This window comes from Danio rerio, chromosome 16 (genome assembly GCF_052040795.2).
Source record: "Danio rerio strain M-AB ecotype USA chromosome 16, GRCz13ab, whole genome shotgun sequence".
In the NCBI taxonomy this organism is placed as follows: Eukaryota; Metazoa; Chordata; class Actinopteri; order Cypriniformes; family Danionidae; genus Danio; species Danio rerio.
Genome location: NC_141036.1, coordinates 30,642,560 through 30,661,490, shown reverse-complemented (window position 1 = coordinate 30,661,490; position 18,931 = coordinate 30,642,560). Strand labels below are relative to the sequence as shown.

Here is an 18,931-nt window from a genome sequence, read left to right as displayed (position 1 = left end):
GCATCGATCCCCCCCGCCTAGCCTAATGAAGGCCTGATTGGTTTGTGAGGGCTGGCTGGTTCTGCTCAGCTGCCCGGGCGGCCCGTGCTAATCCACAGCACAGCGCATTAACACACACTCAATCCACCATCACTCTCTCTTGCCCCCCCTCCCAATCTTCCTTTCTTAAATTCTTTTCTCTCTGTCTTTTCTTTCTCTTTCAAACTCTCTATTCATTTTACCTTGAACTATTTAGTTTCCTTTCCTTTTCTCCAAAAAGTTTTACCTCTGAATGATTTGTACTTTTGCCAAAAAAGCTTTATACATGTCATACATACAGTATATAGTGTTGGACAATGAAGCTGAAACTGCTTTTAGACCACAATAATTCATTAGTATGTTGTAGGGCTTCCTTTTGCAGCCAATACAGCATCAATTTGTCTTGAGAATGACAGATACAAGTCCTGCACAGTGGCCAGAGGGATTTTTATTCTTTTTAAAGAATACTGACCAAGTCACTACGTGATGCTGGTGGAGGAAAACATTTCCTGACACGCTCTCCCAAAACACCCCAAAGTGACTCAATAATATTTACATCTGGTGACTGTGCAGGCCATGGGCAATGTTCAAATTCACTTTCTTGTTTTGCTGTGTGTATTGGTACATCATCTTCCTGATACATGGCATACCCTTCAGGATATAATGTTAGAACCATAAGATGGCTCTCCAGAGTGGTTCGGTAGTTCTTGGCAGTGACATGCTCATCTAGCATAAGTATTGGGCTAGGAAATGTCATGATATTGCAGCCCAAACCATCACTGTTTTATCCACATGCTTCATTCTGGGCATGCAACACTCTGACTGGTAGGCTTCATTGGGACTTCTCCACCGCAACTCTCCCAGAATTGGGAAAGACAGTGAATGTGAACTCATCATAGGACAAAACATGTTTAACATTGTCTACAGCCCAAGATTTTCACTGCTGGAACAAATGAAACATACATTTGACATTGGCATGAGTGACCAAAGGTTTGGGGATAGCAGCCTGGCCATGTATATTGACCTTGTGGCTCTCCCGACAATCCGGGTTGTCCTCTTTTGAACTCTGATATGTCACCCATAATGTTGTTCATTGCAATATTTTAAGCAAAACTGTGCTATTACTCTGGTAATTAAACCTTCAAACTCTGCTTTTACTGTTGGAATCTGCAATCAACACACACACGTACATAAATACATACATACACACTTACTGGCCACTGGTTCAACAGATTGTTTGTGCAAATATCTAATCCACCAATCACATGGCAGCAACTCAATGTATTTAGGGATGTAGATGTGGTCAGGATGATCTACTGAAGGGCAAATTGATTATCAGAATGGGGTAAAACTAACTTTGAAAATTATGTTGTTTGTATCAGATGAGCTGATTTGCATATTTCTGAAACTGCTGATCTACTGGAATCTTCATGCACAACCCTCTCTAGTTTTTAGAGTGGAAATATCCTGTGAGCAGCAGTTATTTGAGAAAAAATTACTTAAATGGCCAGACTGGGAAAAGTTGATAGAATGACAACAGTGACCCTTTTCAAACAGAAAACGAGGGATACAGTTCACAAGATTCATCAAAACAGGCAATTGAAGTTTTACGGTGTATCTGCTTCAGGTTTGCTGGTCCCATTTTTTATTAGGTGGCCTTAACTACCCTGCAGGCACAGGATGTCAACATGACGACATATTGACATTGTACCCCAACGTACCCCAACGTCGAGTCACATTGGATTTTGTTTGGAAATGAAAATCAGGTTGAAGTCAAAATACAATGTCAGGCTGATGTCACTGTCCAACGTCCAACATAAAATCAGCCTAAAATCAATCAAATATCAACGTCTAACCAAGTTGCACTTTGACGTTGTGTGGATGTTACCATTACAACATCTATCAGACAATAGATTCTGGTCACTTTCTAACAAAACCTTAAATCAACCATCAATTTAATGTCATGAATGGACGTCACAATAACGTTGTCCAGACGTTGGCTAGAAACTGAATTTTGATCACCTGACGTCACGACCTAAATCTAACGTAATATTAACGTCTTATGTTGTGTGCCTGCTGGGTACAACCCCAAATCAGAAAGAGTTAGGACAGTATGGAAAACGCAAATAAAAAGCAGTGAAAATTTTCAAATTTACTTTGACTTTCATTGCAGACAATATGAACACAAAATATTTCATAATTTGTCAGGTCAAATTCATTTTATTTGTAAATATACATTCTTTCCTGTCATTTAGACCTGCGTAGTCTCCCGTATTTCAGACCCATCACCCACCACCCTCCTGTTTTGTTATTTTCCCCGGAAAACTGCCATAATTTCAACACAATCTCACGGCAATTCGTAACTTTTTAATTTAGTGGCTAATTCATATGAATTTGTACGATCTAATTCGTACAATTTGCTCATCCCTCAATCACGGTTGGGTTTAAGGGTGGGATTAGGTGCCACGCCTTCTATGTAAAATTGTACAATTCCATACGATTGAACTCATACAAATTCGTACGAGTTAGCCACTAAACTGACAAAACGTTTTCTCGTGAGATCAGGTTGGTAATTCCATCCACCCCCCACCATTTTATCGGTGTCCCCTAATTGAGCCCTGTTAATTCATTAACAAATAATACATGTAAAATAATGATTCATTCCAGTAAGATCACTTTAAAGAAACTAAATAATCTCTCAACAAGTATAAGATCCCTTTCCTACATCACAAGGGACCTAAAATCATGGTGGCATGTTTGTCTTACTGCTTTCAGAGGCTTGTCCATTTTCATGTGTCAATTTCCATGCAAATTCACTGATACTGAGAATTTTTATTTTTTGATCTGACAAAGGTGAAAAGGGCAGATTTAGTGGAATGGTCTTTTAGCTGTTTTTTCCTCAAAATATTTCACCGCCTTGGAATTTTCATCTGCCAATCAGAATCAAGCATTTCACAGACCCATAGTGTAAACTATATTAAATACAGTAGATTGATAAAGCAGGTTTACCAGCCATTACTCTGTGGTTCATTATCATATTGTTCACAAATATTATGAATTTTCTTATTTGCTGCTTTAGGTATTAATGCTGCTGCTTTATATTTTTATAATAATAATTTTTGTAACATTATAAATAACTTTAGCAACTCAAAGTAATCAGCATTCAGCAGACCTTGAATTGATAAAAAATTATGTGTATTTGGTTTTTAAAAACTTGAAATAAAACATTACCCCAACATTTGAATGGTAGTGTATAAATATATTTGATACTTTTATTAAATATATTTTGAAACGCTTAATATCATTCCTACTTAACAGACATATAGTCTGTTTAAACTTTCAAGCACATGTGTTTTTTGGGTGGTATGAATCTTATTTGTCTGATGCTGTACTGTTTATTTATGTGATGTTATAGTCCCCCTCACTGTTGATATCATAATTTGTTATCACACATAATGCTTTTTGTCAGGTACACATCTGTTCTCATAAATCTCATAGTGGATTCACACTGTTAAAGAAGGTGACAGCCCTGTTACAAAAAGCTGGTGGCAGATCTTGGGGATTGGTGGCCGTGATATGGTTTCCACATCAGACTGACTCGCAAAATTTGTCAAAGCAATCTCCCTGGTGCTTTCCTCTCCAGAGGTGTCTCAGTTTTGCCACTTCACTGCTCAGTAAATTTTGATTCACCAGCTTTTGCGATGAGTTTTTGCTTTTATCTAGACTTTCCATTTATATCAGTTCTTTATTTTTGACACTAGCTTTTCACTTTTTGATAACGGGGCACCTGTATTTGACCTTGTGTAACCACGGGTAGAAACCTTTAAAAATGCCCTTGATTGGAAATGAGCAAATATTAATTGCTTTAATGCAGAATTATTACAGAACACTAAAGCTCTTAAGCCCATTATGATCACAATCACAATGACCTTCATCCGTTTGACCATTAAATTTGGGTCTCACAACATAATTTGTCCATTGTTGTACACTAAATGTAAAGCTTATTTGATTGCATATTGAATTTTCAACATTTATCAGCTTGTTAGTTTTCCTTTTTAAGCAAGAAAAGCAATTAGGAAGAGATTTTTTGTTTATAATGGTGGAGCCAAGGTGCAGATCATTTTTTAATATGAATTCAATACAGAGAGGGGGAGCAAATCTTATGCAGACAGCAATGAAAACATGCAAACACATTACACACAGTACATGTGATAGAGTGCCAAAGCTAATTATAGTGCAACCAGTGAGGAGTGTAGAGATCTAGTGGAAATTAAAATGTAGAAAGCTCCAGGCTGATTACATATGTTGAATTAATTGTATTGCGATTCGTTCAAACAAATGCAGTTATTAGTGAAATGTTTACTTTGTGAGGCACTGATTGTGGCTGATTGTGCACTGTATTTGAACCAGACACTTTATTACAGGAAGTTCAACTGCTTTCAGATGCAAATACCTAGCTAGCCAGTTCGGAGACACCCAAAGTTGGCCGATGGAAATCTTTGATTTGGCCCGCCATCCAATCTGAGCAAAGATTTAGAATGATGGGAAGGTTGGGGCGAATGCCTTTAACAGACATCGTCATTTACCTCTTGTTTGTTTGTTTAATTGTTGAGCTACAAAAAAGCCAACTGAAAATTAAATGTTTCAATTTAATGTGCATGAATCAGAAGTGAAAATGTAAATACTGTGACTTGAAGATAGAGGACAATGCACAAGGCGGTGCAGCTTGACTCATGTATTCAGCATTGAATATCATTGTGTTTTAAATGTGTTTGTTTATGTTTTTAATTATAGCATAATAATATATATATATATATATATATATATATATATATATATATATCATTATAATATATATATGTATATATATATATATATATATATATATATATATATATATATATATATATATATATATATATATATATATATATATATATATATATATATTACGATTAAAGTATTAATTCTATTTATTTTTAAATGTTAAAACATAAGGAAATCACCATTGCAGCTTTATTGGTACTGTATATTTACCTTTGGACATCCACCCTCAATCAAGTTTGGTTTTTGGCCCTTCATAAGCAAAAGTTTAGACACGTCTGATCTAGTTAGTAATCACAATCACCAGGAACTCAATTTAGACATGGAGACATGCTTAAGACGATCTGCTAGAATTTTAAATAAGTATCAGAATATAGAAGGAAAGTTAATTTAAGTTACATTGAACATACACGTTTGTTGGTGTTGTCACTGTTCTGAGTATTTCAGAAACGGCTGAGCTGCTGAGAGTAGTCGCGATGCTCATGACTATGCAACATTTTCAAAATGATCTGCAATTAATAAAAACATAAAAGCTGTTTTGTGTATGCCAGGCCAGTATTTGGCACTGCCACCTTGTTAGTAAACAGTACCTCAAGGAAAGTGATGATGTAGCGGGTCCTGTCTATGTATAATTTGCTGGCTGTGAAAGATGCATCTTTGCTTTTGGTTGTAATGTGGAGTAAATCCAAACTTTGCTGATAAAGTATTAGGAAACACTTAAGCAACAACAACACTACCACATACTCTGCTATTGTTGTATATGTTTGTGACACTATCATTAATATGGCTATCAATTTCATGAAAATTTTAATTGTTGGGTGTTTGCATTGACACAGCAATGGCAGTATTTTCAAAAGCTTTTTTTTCTTTGCAGTGGCAAAAACAACATCATTGTCTAAATGAACAAGTAAAACATATAAACAGTTATGTGAAAATGGCCATTTAACGGTCCTGTGAAGTGCTTTAAAATATACATTTTTATTCTATGTTTGACATAATCTCAACTGAAAAATTAAGAGAGTGTAGCTCCTCCCTTTTCAAACAAAACAGCCAATAGCGTTTTGTTTTATCATCGTTCTGCCTGTGAGAGTGGTTGAGCTCAAGTGCATCAAATGAAAAGCAAATAAGTATTGTCTTGAAAGGGACGAGGCATGTCAGATACTTGAGAGCATTTGATTGGTTAAGATTTGATGAGAAACTGAAGTATAAGGTAATTTGAATAAAACCGTCGATCCATTTAGGCTGAAGTGGCAAACTACAAGCTTTACATGTTTCTATCAGTTTTAAATCTTCTAAATGTGAATTTTGTCACTGTTCTTGAGCAAACTAGATTATAGATATCCTTAAAAATGAACAATACTGATACTAACATCTAGAAAACTTTATTTTGTTTTAATGGGATATTTAAATAACCCCTTGTTACAACCAAATTCTGCACAGGAACATCTCTGAGCACATAACACATCAAACCTTGGAGCAGATGATCTACAGCAGCAGAAGGAGAGCACACAGTCACCACTCTTTACCTAAACGATCCGCAAACTGAGGCTTCAATCAGAGCAGGCTCACCAAATTTATACAACAGAAGACTTGGAAAAAGGTTGCCTGGTCTCTCGATTTCTGCTGCAACATTCTTGTTAGAATTCAGCATAAAACCTGAAAGCATGGATCCATCCTGCTTTGAAGTAACATTTCAGACTGCTGCTTCTGGTGTAATGGTGTGGGGGAGATTTTCTCCCTCCATGTTGTGCCCTTCAGTACCAACTGACCACACAGCCTACCTGTTTTGAGTATTGTTGCTGACCATCTCTATCCTTCTATGATCACAGTATATGTATCTTGTAATGCTGCTTCCAGCAGGATAAAGCCTTGACACAAAGCTCAAATCATCTCAATCTGGTTTCCAATAAAACACCTTTGGGATGAAATAGGAAATTCGCATCATGGATTGACAGCCTACAAATCTGCAGCAACTGCATGAAGCTTTCATGTCAATAAAGACTAAAGTCTCCAAGGAATCTTTCCACAACCTTGTTGAATCTATGATATGAAGAACAAGGGCAGTTTTGAAGGCAAGAAGGTTCAATCCGATACTACTATTAGGGATTACCTAATAAAGTCTTTCAAACAAGACTTGTGTGTATGTAGGCTTGTATGTGTGTGTCATTGTGAATGAGTGACAGTTTACTACAAAGACATGTCACCCACGTATCCATCCGGACTTGTATCTGAGAGTCCATGCAAGCATATCAACTAGGCTGTGCTACGGCCACCTTTGTTATCTGTCACTCTCTGTCAGTCAAGCAGCTGGTGGAAATGCTCAGAATGCTGTACCTGGATCAGCTTGGCCACTGGGGCTGTGATATTTAAAGAGCTCCTATTATGGGATTTTGAATATGAGCTTCCATGTAGTGTGAATGAAAACATCCAGCTGAGGTTTAAAGCTGAAAGTGCACCATGTTTAAAACCATTAATTCTTTAACAAAATAGTCGACTCTAAGTCGAATAAATGAATAGTGTTGGGTTCGGATCTTTTCCTAAACGCATCAACGTCAATACAGTACATCACCAAATATGAAGTGCTGGATCCGGTAAAACATGAATGTGCCTTTCTCTTCAAACACTAGCGGAGCGTGGAGGATCATGGGACTGATCATGACACGAAGATGGCCATCACTGACAGATGAAGTTTTGGCAGTGGGGAATAAAAATACCACAGTATCGCCAGCCTAGTGCTGTGTTTGCTCCTGTCATTTTTCTGAATTTTGATACAACAACCTATGCTGCAATGTGGGACTCGTCGGCCGTTTGTTTGCTATTAAAGGAGCAGCAGAGACTATTATGTATGGAACTTTGTCAGACTCTGTCACTGTCAACTTGAACAGTTCATATGGACCAGTTTCTTCTTCCTCCAGATCATAACATGTAAGTGTAATTGTTGCCTCGTTTTCTGTAATTTGCAAAATATGTATTTCATTATGTTTTGTAACTTGTCATAGTTCCACCCGGCTTGTAATCACTTATCTGTAATAGATCAGTGCTTGTACTGTAACTCTCAAGTTAAATCTTTATGGGCTATTTACATATTGCCTGCAAAACCACATTGAAAACATGACGCATGCTTCTTCCTTTACCGGTTAAAATGTGTTTCTGAACTCGCAATCCTCTGCTGTGTGTCTTTGCTATGGCCATCATCAGCTGTTCCTCACATGCGGCATGGTCAATTTTCAAAATAGTTCAGCTTTTGTCACTGTGTGGATTAACAATGAATGTGTGTCATTGTTATTACTTGGATTTAGGTTTAAATGTAGAGTAAAATACTGGTCTTTGACTGCATTGCTTTAATGCATTCCTGCATTGGGCTCTCACATGCTCTGTGCTTCATAGCTTCATAATCGTGGTGGGAGTTTCTCTCTGTCTAGTGCTGAACTCAGTTGACCAATCACAACAGACTGGGTCATCGGACCTATCAGCGCAGATTAGACTAACGCAAAGGAAGGGTTTGGGAACAAATTAGTTGCTGAACAAATCATATGGGAGTATTTGGAATAATTAGGTAAAAATAAATGCATATTATAAAACAATGTTTTTAAATAGTGCTTTTTGACCTTGCATGCATATCAGCCTGTTGTTGGAGACCCCCAAAACCGAAATGCGACCTTTTATAATGCAAAATAGTGGCTCTGTAAGAGTAAGAATTGCCATTTTAAGGTCATCACATGTAGAAAAACACATTTGAAGCTATTGCATTCATTTAGAGGCCTGTACAACATTCTTTTTACATTTATCATTTGTCATTCTTTTTACAAAATCATTGCAAGTCGCAAGTTCCCTTGTTAGTAACAATTAGATGATGTTTCTGGAATCTATTTTTCAACAAACATTCAGCAACAGTATTGCAAATTTCTTAAATAAAAATTTCTTAACAAACATTCTTAAATAAAGAATGTGTTCCAAACGTTTCCTGTTAGATGGTTTATTTAATAGTACATTATACTGCGGTAGTTACAGAAGCAAGCTAGCACATTGGGATTTGGAAAAACATGCCTTGTAATGATTTGTCTATTATTTGACTATATAATTTTCAGTAAAAAATGCGTTTATCCCAACATAGGCTCATTCTGAAAACGTAGCCCTATATACATTTCTGGAGATTTATGTATTTGTAGCCAGAGCTACGTATGGCTGCATTTAGTTTTTAAAAAGATTGCTACAGGGTGGTATGACACTGTTCACGCTTACCAGCTGACTGCTTACCTCCGTATGGATGGCTTTCTCACTGTTACCAGTTTGTCCAGTAGCTCGCCATGTCTGTCGGCAGACTTGAGATGCAGAGAGGAGTTGACCACGACAATGGGGTTTGAGTCCAGCAAGAGCGGTTCCAGAAAGCAGGTGAAACTTAAACAGAAGCCAAATATAAAAATGAACAAGTAAACAGGGTAACAGGGTGAGAATGTGGTAAAATCTGAAAATGTGTTAAAAATCAGGCGTGGGCGTTTCTTTTTCTTGATTGCTTTTTAAAACTTACGGTGGTGCTTAGGGAATAGAGGGTGGGTCAGTCTTTTCTTTTGAAAACACTATTGGTTGGGCTTAGGGAAGGAGGAGGGTGGGTCAGTCAGTCAGTCAGTTGACAGCGACCTCTGGTGGATTTACACAGGAACAGCAGATGCGATTGGCACCTGTGAGAGAAGTTTGAGATCTCAAAAAGCATACACAGGGCTCTATTTTGAAAGTCGATGCGCAAAGCACAAAACGCAACGCGCAAACACTTTCAGAGAGTGTCAGAATGCATTTTTGCTAATATAAGGATGGAAAAATCCACTTTGCGCTGTGGCGCATGGTCTAAAAGGGTTGAGTTTATTTTCTTAATGCGTTATAGCTGTGTTTTGAGAATAAACCAATCAGAGTCTCATCTCCCATTCCCTTTAAGAGCCAGTTGCGTCGCGCCATAAGCGCATTTACTATTTACTATTTACGCAACTCTGCACTGGACTTTAGACCGGGTCTGTTTTGGTCTAATGAAAAATCTATTATAGTTTCTCAAAATAGCAACGCGCCAGCAATGTGCCTCAGAACGCCTTCCTTTTTAGACCAGAACGCCTATGGGCGCACATATGAGCGCAAATGCATTTGCTATTTAAACAGCGTGGCGCAACGCCTCAAAACGACTCTTGCGCCAAGCTGAAACTAGCAAACAACTATTGCGTTGCGCCTTGCGGCACATTGCACCGGGTGTGTGATAGGGCCCACAGTGACCTCTGGTGAATTCACGAAAACCAAGACTGCAAAAAAAACATACCTCCTGGGATGTATTTAGCGCTCTCTAGAAATGTATATAGCAGTATGTTTTCAGAAAGAGCCTGGGTTGGTTTATCCTCAAAAAGTCAGTTTAAGTACTTCTGTTTAATTCCAATTAAAGGATAGATCAGTGATTTCTAATTCTGAAAAGAATCAATTCCCAGTGTGAATCTAGCTGATCTGTTATGTTTTTAAGAAGAAGAAAAAATCAAAAACCTTACACAATCTCCAAACAATCTGGTGTACCAATTTTGTTTTGTCAGTCGTGACATGAAAAAGCTCTCAGTGGTTTTTAATGCTATTACAACATTCAGTTTCCCTTCAGATGGCACAATAGCAGATTTACCGTTCAGTCCTTCAGTAACAGCTCAGTTTTGGTGGTTCAACTTTTAGTCTAGGCTTTTTTTGCCTCTCATTTCTGTCAGTGACCGAGCATATTTGAGTGGATGCTGTCTGAAAGCACATAAATAATGTTTTATCGAATTTAGAAAGTAGGGTAGAGCTGATATGGCGCTACATGCCTCAGGGTGTTTATCATATCGATATACTGTGGTATAATGCTTAAAAATAAGCTCTGATGTTTTTCTTAAACAACAAGGAAACAGTCACTGATCAGAGGTGCGGGTCATCACAGCTGTCAGTCACACAGCAGTCAGGTTTGTCATTTTAGTCTATTCTGGTCTCCACAATCCTCTTTACACAAACACACACACACACACACACACACACACACACACACACACACACACACACACACACACACACAATGGCATATATATGCACTCTTCTCTCTCACACACACACAGTGCTAAGTGATGTGTGTTTACAGCTTGTTCATTTCCACTCTGCAACTGTTGGATAAGGGAGTAGGGGCGAGAGAGGGAGAGAAAAAGAGGGTGATCGGAAGAGAGAGGGAGGGCTGGCGGGCAGTGTTTTTGTCCTGAAGAGAAATAGCCCTCTAGCTTGTAATTGGAGGCAGAGAAAGAGAGAAAGAAGAGGGAGGGAGCGACAGCAGAAATTGCTTGGCTGGGGCTGTGTGGGATGATAGTGTTTTTGACAGGTAAATAAGGCTGTGATTGTCGACAGTTACACTGCACCTTTCTGACCCCCACACACACTGGCCTCCTCCATCTATATTTCACTCTGACACGCGTGCTGACTGCCCCTCTCTCCTTCTCTCTGTCCCCCTCTATTCTTTTCTGTCTTTTAATCCCTCAATCCTCTCTCTAGTTCTTCCTTTTCTTATATTATTTTTTTATGGTTCCTTAGATGTAAACCTCATGATGCAACACATGCATACTCTCACCTTACATTTGGAAAAACTTACTTGAACATGGTCACATGGTGTGCAGAATGGTTTTTTTCACAGCTCTGGTATTTGTATTATGAATGACTGATGAATGGTTGGATAAATGGACAAGACAGACAGATATATGGAAGGAAAACACAGGTGTAAACAGATGGAAGAATGGCTGGACGTAATGGAGTATTGTTGGACGGATGGACACATATAGACGGATGGTTGGAAAAGAAAGATAGATAGATAGATAGATAGATAGATAGATAGATAGATAGATAGATAGATAGATAGATAGATAGATAGATAGATAGATAGATAGATAGATAGATAGATAGATAGATAGATAGATAGATAGATAGATAGAAAGAAAAAGACATGGGAAAATGGTTGGATGAATTGAAAAAAGGATTGAAAGAATAGATTGATACTAAATGGAGGAAAGATACAGATGGATTGAAGAATGGTTGGATGAATGAAAGAATGGCTTACAGATAGATAAGTATAGACAGACAGACAGACAGACAGAAAAAGACATGGAAAATGGTTGGTTTAATTGAAGAAAGGATTGAAAGAATAGTTGGAAAGATGGAAAAAATTATAGAAATGGATGAATAGACAAATATGACTAGACTGATGATAAATGGAGGGAAGAAACAGACGGATTGAAGGATGTTTGGATGGATTAAAAAATGACGGACAGATAGACAGAGATAGGTAAAGAACAGGGGTCACCAGTCTCTGTCCTGGACGGACGGTGTCCCTGCAGGGTCTAGCTTCAACTTGCTTCAACACACCTGCCTGGATGTTTCAAGTATACCTGGTAAGACCTTGATTAGGGTTGGAGCTGGTATAGATAGACAGACCGACAGACAGACAGACAGATAGATAGACAGATAGATAGACAGACAGATAGATAGACAGATAGATAGATAGATGGATAGAGATAGATAGATAGATATATAGATAGATAGATAGATAGATAGATAGATAGATAGATAGATAGATAGATAGATAGATAGATAGATAGATAGATAGATAGATAGATAGATAGATAGATAGATAGATAGATGGAAGAATAGTTGGATGGATGGACAAAAATTTTATAAAAAAGACAGGTGGATGGATGAAAGGTTGGATGAATAGACAACTATGAGTAGATAGAAAAAGACAGAAGCATGGAGAAATGGTTGGACGAATTGAAGAAAGGATTGGAAGAATAGTTAGACAGATGGACAAAAATAGATAGAAAAGACAGATGGATGGATGAATATTTTGGATAGATGGACAAGTATGAGAAGATCGATGGACATAAACGGAGGGAAAATACAAACCGATTGAAGAATGGTTGGACAGAATTAAGAATGGATGAAAGAATAGATGGATGGATGGACAAGAAATACATAGAAAAGACAGACGGAATAACGGTTGGGTAGATGGACAAATACGAGTATTTAGATGGACAGCAAAGAGAGAAAACAGAAAAATGGAAGAATAGTTGGGTAGACAGACAGACAAACAGACAGACAGAGATATAGATATATAGATGGATGGATGGATGGATGGATGGATGGATGGATGGATGGATGGATGGATGGATGGGTGGGTGGGTGGGTAAATGGAGGGAGGGAAAAGACAGATGGAAGTATCCCTAGATGAATTGAAGAATGCATAGAAGATTAGTTGGACAGATAGACAAAATAGACAAGACAAATGGATGAATGGTTGTACTGATAGACAAATAGCCTACGATGGAGGGAAAAGAGACGGATACATGGTTAGACAGACAGACAGACAGACAGACAGACAGACAGACAGACAGACAGACAGACAGACAGACAGACAGACAGACAGACAGACAGACAGACAGATAGATAGATAGATAGATAGATAGATAGATAGATAGATAGATAGATAGATAGATAGATAGATAGATAGATAGATAGATAGATAGATAGATAGATAGATAGAAAAGACAAATGGGAAAAGACAAATGAATGGAAGAATATTTGGACAGAAAGAAAGAAAGAAAGAAAGAAAGAAAGAAAGAAAGAAAGAAAGAAAGAAAGAAAGAAAGAAAGAAAGAAAGAAAGAAAAAGAGAAAGAAAGAAAGAAAGAAAGAATGGTTTTCTCTCCTTTGCCACCCCGGTATCTCTTCTTCCTCTTTTTCCTTCTTCCATCCTTTCCCATCCTCTTTTATCAAGTCAACAACCGTCTCTCCCCCTCCCGCTCTGTTCTGCCCTTGCCTCCCTCCCTCTCTCTCTCTACCTCTCTCACTTCAATCTCAAGTGTTTTCAATTTTATTCTAGAGTGGAATTAACTACCCCCGATGTCAAATTGCCGACGAAATCGATAATAATATCTTTACAAAAGAGGATATTCCAGTCTCTCGCGTCGGCTTTTGAAAAATGGAAAATTTAGCCGAGATTGATTCATTAGTTGACACGTTATAGGACGGTATAAGTATTGATCGCGGCCTGTCATGTCCCATCTCGGCTAATCGAAGCTGAGGCGCTCTGTCGATGGGCGCATTTTTCATAATTCCAACGCCGGGGAGAGAGACTAGCCGACGGAGGCGACTGCAAGGCACTGAGAAAAGGAGAGAGTGTATGGGGCGAAGGGGGGCAAAAAGAAAGATAGACGGAGGAGAGATGGCTGTGGGGAAATAGGTAGGGGGCAAAGAGGGGAAGAGCGAGAAATAGAGTGAAAAAGAGGTATGGGGTAAAAGGGTGAAAAAAACTACAACCGCGTGACGGGCTTTTTTCAGCGTTTACGGAAACTGACAGGGTGAGCTGGGGGTGTTTAGGGGGAAAGGGTATGTTAATAGTGCAGGTATTGGGGCGTACATAATTAATGCATTACTAATTAAATACAAAACGACGAGAAAACGAGATGGGATGAGAACACGACAGGAAGGAGATTGACGGGCACTCGGGCACCGCTCGCGAAGAATGGGGTTTAATAGCTGGAGTTGAGGCTTGGAGGTGTGAAAATGGTAAGATCGGATGAGAAGCCTGAGCGAACGGTGGGGGGGAAATAAATAGAAATCGAATGGTTTGAGTTCGGGAAAGAAGTTCTCAGGCGGAAAAAAAAAAATATATATATATAGAGCGAGTGAAAGGCGATGACGTTGATTGAGAAACTTTTGATAGTTGTTCAGCCTGAAAAGTTGTTTTAAGGGCACTAGTCTAACCTCTTATGTGTCGGCTCTCTCAGATTACCACAGATAGGCCATTTCAACTCCAATCACTGTATAATGCATTTGCTCTTAAGTTGTTTTTTAAGTTATAAAGCACAGCGTGTTTTGTGCGCTAAGACAACGAGGATGCAATCGTGCATTATTTTAAAAACAATCAATTAAGGGTCGATAGGGTCAGTCTTCTATTAAAAAAAAAGTTTTACAGAGGAAATTAAAAGGACATAAAATCGTATATAGTTAAACTGTTAGGCAGCAGTAGTCTAATAAAAGCTTATTTATTTTCAACCACTACTTCGTTATCAGAAATTATGAAACGTTTTTGTAAGTTAGTTGCCTGTCATAGCATAACATATAAACATGAATATTTAGGATATGCTGATTCAAATACGCAGTTCTAAATACATTTTTGATCTTAACTTGCACCTCTCATCACTGCAATATTGCCACGCATCTCAGGTCACAGGTTTTTATGCTTATACCACCAGACTGAGAGGGGAAACCTTTCAATTGATCATGCATGTCCACTCTATCCTATTACAGTCCTCCATTATTCAATTAAGCTTGTGATCTGTGGCCAAACTCTGGACTGGAGCAGATGTTAGATGTGGAATGAACTCCTTCATCAAGAGCAGGCACACTCATTTTTTGGGGGGATATAATGGCAGTCAGATTACAGTGTCTTCAAATATTTAGTAAACTGACAGCAGCTTAAAACTCACAATTATTGTAAGATAGATTAATATGAATATTAAACAACTGAAGGAAAAATATAATGAGACGAGTTAGAGTAGAAAGAATGGATTCGGATTACGTTTAAGAATGGGATAGAAAAAGAAGAGAGTGTAGATGTATGCGGTAGATGGAGAAATAGAGGGAGGGGTGAGCGGGGTCTTGGTACTTGGCAGTCTCTGAGTATCTCAGGTTCTCTCCGGCCGAGGAAAGCGGTCGATATTTAATTGTTATTGCTAGCATGGAACGTACGGAAGCGGTGCCTGTACGAAAATTTCTCATTTATTTGGTATTCTTGTTTTCTCTCTTTCACTCTCTCTCCCCCTCTCCCCCATGTAGAGTGCTGGAGATGTAGGGGGTGGGGGGTATTTAGACATTTATGGTAGAAAGAAAGTGGGTAAAAGCGGAAAAAAACACCCTCTTTTTCAACTAGCAAGTTTAGTTTTCTTCCTTAAACGTATTGCAACAGCCTGCACCACGCAAGCAACACGTTCTTTGACTTGAGCTCTCACCCCTCAGACCAGTACTCCTTCACCCCCACCCGTCCAAAGTGAAAAATCCGTCATTTTCCATCAAACGTCGAACCAAATATTATCTACACTCTACTCCGAGAGATCGAAACTTATTTAAGGCGACGGGATTCGCCATGTGTTTTTAAATTTCATTCCTCCGTGTACTTTATTTTCCCCGACTTTGGACAAAATTATAACCCGATCGATCTCCTATCTGCCCACTGTCTACATATATTTTCTGGGGCGGTCTCCGTTTTTGCTCTCAGTCGCCGGTCAATTTTCTGACCCTTTAGCGCGAGACCAGGTGCAGACTAGCAAACGTCCCAAACCTCGATTAGTTTAGCTTTAGGGATTATACCCCAGACTCTTTACCTCCTCCATCCCCCCTTGACCTGTCTTCTTGGTCCTCCCTGACATGTCCCGTCTCTTTTCCTCTGTTCACCGGTGCGCTCCACTTGCCTCCTCGTACTTCAGCGCGCGACTCGTCATGTGCAGTTCAGTTTGAGCTCACTCCTTCCGACACATCCTGCACACTTTTGCAGGCGGACTTGCGAGGGACTACTGAAACCTATGGGGTGGGATTCGTTTTGTTTCATTAACAAAGGAAACTCTCCTTTTTTTTATTTTCCTTATCAGTTTTGTTTACATTTGTGTGTTGTCTCGTGCTCAGTCGTCGTGCTATTATCTGCATTATTGCAATATGTTGCTTCATTGTGAACCTTAATTCGGAGAGACAAAAACCAACTTAATGCACAAGTTGATTTTCAGTGCTTTCCAGTCGCTGGTGTGGGTTGAAGATATTGCTATCCACGGGACCCCGGAAATCCAAGTGTTAAGTCGATGTGAATGCGCAGCGGCAGGTGAGTAAAGCTCTACTTTTTTGACTGTTTTCAAATGAAAGAATGTTTAGTTTTAGGAAAAAGAACTTGTCCTGAGAGAGCATGGCAGGATGTTTCCACCTTGGGTGTCTGTGAATTCGCCCCCGTTACAGACAGCATTTTAGCTACTTTTCAAGACAATGTTTAGAAAAACGTGTCACATTACGCAGTGGTGTTTAATAGCTTCGGGGTGCGTAACGGCGCTATGGGAGCGGGTGAGAAAGGAAGGGGAATTGAAAGGTGGTGCGCGGTACACCTGTACTCGAGACATGATTCCTTTAATGGTGAAGACTCCTTCTGCTTACTGGTCGATGACATGCTTTGTTTTAAAGTTTTGAGTTTGTGCTGGACTTGTCTTAATTCAAGATTAATTCAAAACATCTATTATAGCTGTTCTACTCCACAAACAAGATACATGTGGTATTCAGCACATAAAGTTATGTTTTTTGGGCAAAATATGTTGAGCTATTAGCAGATTAGCTTCAAACAACACTTTTTTGGTGCATGCCCACAATGATATTTTAAACATTTTTCAACTAGTTCTTGTAATCTGGCCTCAAATAAACATCTTTAGTGTGTCTATACTATATATTTGTTTCTCAATTCTGAATGTATATGACTGTTAATAGGCATCTCTTAAGAAGCAGAATATTAAAAAAGCACTTACTTGTTACTTCTTGTGTGAACCTATGTGGGGTGCTTGTAGCTCTTGTAGGCATGATGGGAAATGTAGTTTAACTTCTCTTTAAGTTTAGCTCAGACACACAAGCTTGTCTGGTAAGCTTGTAAGCCACAATTTATGGTGGGTATAATAGACTCATTACTGCTCCAGTGAGGATAAAACTCTCGTAATGCTTTACTTGAATATGGCCTTCTCCCCCATTCATTGCAGTGATGACAGCACACTGCTCTACAGTCAATGACCACATCATTTCTCATTCCCTTTATGGCTCTGAGACATTTATGGGATTCCAGAGGGTTTAAGTAAGAGTTAGTGAAAAACAGGACGCTGCTTTTATTAAGCTGGGTGCTATAAGTAATGTCTGTTCAGTGGATTTAAAACTCTATTGGTCTGATTTGGCTAGTTTAGTTGATTTGATGACTGATTACACATTTTACTAATACTGAAGGATTCTCCTCATACTGTTATCAGGTTTAAAATTAGGAAAGGTTTATGTATATTTATATTACATTAAGATTTAAAAGGACCAAAACACATATAAAAAAACTTTATTTCAATGTTAAAGTTCAAAGTAATAGCACAACACTCATTGCAATCCTCCTGCTTTCCTTTACTCCCACTTAACCCCATATTTCACAGCTGAACTGAAGCTAATTTAACCCAAGTTAGCCACACACAGCTCTATCCACTAGAGAAGCATGCCTAATTACCCTCAATTAAATCACTTAGCAAACGAGAAAATTACTTTGATATGAAATAGCGCACACGGAAGCGTGACGAGAACCATGGTGGACTACTGGAATGGACAGAAGCTGTGTTGAGTTAGGAGGTCTTAAAGAGAGAAAAAAAGTATGATTATAGGGGATGTAGTTGTTTTGCTTTGGCATAATACATAAACAGAAATATCAAAAATAATGCAATGCTTGGGAGAGTGGTGTTCTGACATTTAACAATAGTGAAAATGATTTTATTCCTACCAAGACTTTGGTGCAGATTTAATTACCAATCCAAAGATCAACAAAACAGGTAATAGAAGTTAAATTGCAAGGACATTAGCTTTGGGACTGAATTAACTCTAATAATGAATTAACAGGATTCAGTTGTGCATTGACTTTGTATTTATGAGGTAACATTGTTTGTGCAATGTTGCAACAGGCTAATATATTTTCAGAGGTTTGCTGGAGCAGTTCTAGTGACTTCTAGGCCAATGACATACTGTTTTTTATATTAAGATATCTGGTATACGCTATGCAAGTCAACTTCTCAACAAAAAGGATATTGCTTTTTAAAAAATTTTAAACAGGTGGATGATTCTTATCTCAGCTATGTATGTAATTGCATTCAGATATTTTTATTTATAAAACGTGTGGTTTGGGAGCCACATATACTGAATATAAAATAGTTAAATTAATTACATATGGGCAAAATGTTGCCAATGGGTAAATGAAATGTATAAAACTATGAAACTTTGCAGATATTCCAGACCAATCTCAA

General features: G+C 38.4%; 1 protein-coding gene and 1 long non-coding RNA gene across 6 annotated transcripts in view; one reads left to right on the top strand and one right to left on the bottom strand.

Moving 5' to 3' along the window:
- LOC141378199 (uncharacterized) overlaps positions 1-16,409 on the bottom strand; it is a 54,693-nt gene extending 38,284 nt beyond the window's left edge. For both annotated transcript variants that reach the window (XR_015511491.1, XR_015511490.1), the window contains exons 1-3: positions 16,250-16,409; positions 9,371-9,521; positions 9,100-9,240 (exon numbers count right to left, since the gene is read on the bottom strand). This is a non-coding gene — a long non-coding RNA (uncharacterized LOC141378199). The remainder of the gene's footprint in view (positions 1-9,099; positions 9,241-9,370; positions 9,522-16,249) is intronic.
- The window catches only part of erfl1 (Ets2 repressor factor like 1), an 80,217-nt gene continuing 77,628 nt past the window's right edge, over positions 16,343-18,931 (top strand). For 2 of the 4 annotated variants that reach the window (XM_087287114.1, XM_087287115.1), the window contains exons 1-2: positions 16,343-16,452; positions 16,646-16,737. The gene's annotated coding sequence lies outside the window, so the exon portion shown is untranslated. Of the gene's footprint in view, positions 16,738-18,931 lie in introns of all 4 variants that reach the window. The other 2 variants (XM_087287110.1, XM_087287111.1) reach the window with 1 other exon arrangement.